The sequence below is a fragment of the Falco rusticolus genome, chromosome 2 (assembly GCF_015220075.1).
Source record: "Falco rusticolus isolate bFalRus1 chromosome 2, bFalRus1.pri, whole genome shotgun sequence".
In the NCBI taxonomy this organism is placed as follows: Eukaryota; Metazoa; Chordata; class Aves; order Falconiformes; family Falconidae; genus Falco; species Falco rusticolus.
Genome location: NC_051188.1, coordinates 79,378,160 through 79,380,916, shown reverse-complemented (window position 1 = coordinate 79,380,916; position 2,757 = coordinate 79,378,160).

The window sequence follows — 2,757 nt, the reverse complement described above, 5'->3', positions numbered from 1 at the left end:
TGCCATGCTCGACATGGAGGCGGTCACCAAAGCTGTGGCAGGGAGATAAAGGGAGGACTTGGCGTCGGGCTGTGTGCTCGTGCCACTCCCCTGCATTGTGGTCGGACTTTTGCCTTTGCCGGGAGCCGTCATCTCGTGGCTTGACACAGAGGCTGTTGCCGCGTCAGGCAAGGGGCTCCCCATGGAAGATGTAGTGTCCCCCACCTGCACAGTGGCCTGCCCGTGCATGACGACCGTAGAGGCGAACTGTGCTGCTTGCGTCTGCGCACTGCCAGGCGACGTGGGCGAAAGGCTTGTACCAATGGTATCTGAGGTGTCTGCGTTGGGGGACGTGCCGGCAGTGGAATCTGATGGCTGGGGAGTGGTTGTGTCTGAAGCTGGGCTGTGTGTTGCGGAATCTGCTTTCTCAGCGCCCGACCCAGCACTCGTCACAGCGGGAGGGGATGAAGAAGTGGAGGATGCAAGTGCCATGGGTGGGTGGGACGTGATGTCCACGTCCATCCCAGTGATGCCGCTGGCGCTGCTTTGCTGTGGGCTAGGAGTGGCACGTGAGGAGCCCACAGGCAAGGAGGTGGGCCTGAGAGGCAGATTGGCAGCACTGCCACTCGCTGTGCCCACAGCGGTGTCAGTGGTGTCGCGCATCATCGTTGTGACGGCGGGGCTCTGCCCTGCCCTCGCGGCAGTCACTCTGAGGGAGCTCCCATTGCCACTTGGCGTCATGGGCACAGTGTCTGTGCTGCCTTCTCCGCCTGCCATGCTCGACATGGAGGCGGTCACCAAAGCTGTGGCAGGGAGATAAAGGGAGGACTTGGCGTCGGGCTGTGTGCTCGTGCCACTCCCCTGCATTGTGGTCGGACTTTTGCCTTTGCCGGGAGCCGTCATCTCGTAGCTTGACACAGAGGCTGTTGCCGCGTCAGGCAAGGGGCTCCCCATGGAAGATGTAGTGTCCCTCACCTGCACAGTGGCCTGCCCGTGCATGACGACCGTAGAGGCGAACTGTGCTGCTTGCGTCTGCGCACTGCCAGGCGACGTGGGCGAAAGGCTTGTAGCAATGGTATCTGAGGTGTCTGCGTTGGGGGACGTGCCGGCAGTGGAATCTGATGGCTGGGGAGTGGTTGTGTCTGAAGCTGCGCTGTGTGTTGCGGAATCTGCTTTCTCAGCGCCCGACCCAGCACTCGTCACAGCGGGAGGGGATGAAGAAGTGGAGGATGCAAGTGCCATGGGTGGGTGGGACGTGATGTCCACGTCCATCCCAGTGATGCCGCTGGCGCTGCTTTGCTGTGGGCTAGGAGTGGCACGTGAGGAGCCCACAGGCAAGGGGGTGGGCCTGAGAGGCAGATTGGCAGCACTGCCACTCGCTGTGCCCACAGCGGTGTCAGTGGTGTCGCGCATCATCGTTGTGACGGCGGGGCTCTGCCCTGGCCTCGCGGCAGTCACTCTCAGGGAGCTCCCATCGCCACTTGGCGTCATGGGCACAGTGTCTGTGCTGCCTTCTCCGCCTGCCATGCTCGACATGGAGGCGGTCACCAAAGCTGTGGCAGGGAGATAAAGGGAGGACTTGGCGTCGGGCTGTGTGCTCGTGCCACTCCCCTGCATTGTGGTCGGACTTTTGCCTTTGCCGGGAGCCGTCATCTCGTGGCTTGACACAGAGGCTGTTGCCGCGTCAGGCAAGGGGCTCCCCATGGAAGATGTAGTGTCCCCCACCTGCACAGTGGCCTGCCCGTGCATGACGACCGTAGAGGTGAACTGTGCTGCTTGCGTCTGCGCACTGCCAGGCGACGTGGGCGAAAGGCTTGTACCAATGGTATCTGAGGTGTCTGCGTTGGGGGACGTGCCGGCAGTGGAATCTGATGGCTGGGGAGTGGTTGTGTCTGAAGCTGCGCTGTGTGTCGCGGAATCTGCTTTCTCAGCGCCCGACCCAGCACTCGTCACAGCGGGAGGGGATGAAGAAGTGGAGGATGCAAGTGCCATGGGTGGGTGGGACGTGATGTCCACGTCCATCCCAGTGATGCCGCTGGCGCTGCTTTGCTGTGGGCTAGGAGTGGCACGTGAGGAGCCCACAGGCAAGGAGGTGGGCCTGAGAGGCAGATTGGCAGCACTGCCACTCGCTGTGCCCACAGCGGTGTCAGTGGTGTCGCGCATCATCGTTGTGTCGGCGGGGCTCTGCCCTGGCCTCGCGGCAGTCACTCTCAGGGAGCTCCCATCGCCACTTGGCGTCATGGGCACAGTGTCTGTGCTGCCTTCTCCGCCTGCCATGCTCGACATGGAGGCGGTCACCAAAGCTGTGGCAGGGAGATAAAGGGAGGACTTGGCGTCGGGCTGTGTGCTCGTGCCACTCCCCTGCATTGTGGTCGGACTTTTGCCTTTGCCGGGAGCCGTCATCTCGTGGCTTGACACAGAGGCTGTTGCCGCGTCAGGCAAGGGGCTCCCCATGGAAGATGTAGTGTCCCCCACCTGCACAGTGGCCTGCCCGTGCATGACGACCGTAGAGGCGAACTGTGCTGCTTGCGTCTGCGCACTGCCAGGCGACGTGGGCGAAAGGCTTGTACCAATGGTATCTGAGGTGTCTGCGTTGGGGGACGTGCCGGCAGTGGAATCTGATGGCTGGGGAGTGGTTGTGTCTGAAGCTGCGCTGTGTGTTGCGGAATCTGCTTTCTCAGCGCCCGACCCAGCACTCGTCACAGCGGGAGGGGATGAAGAAGTGGAGGATGCAAGTGCCATGGGTGGGTGGGACGTGATGTCCACGTCCATCCCAGT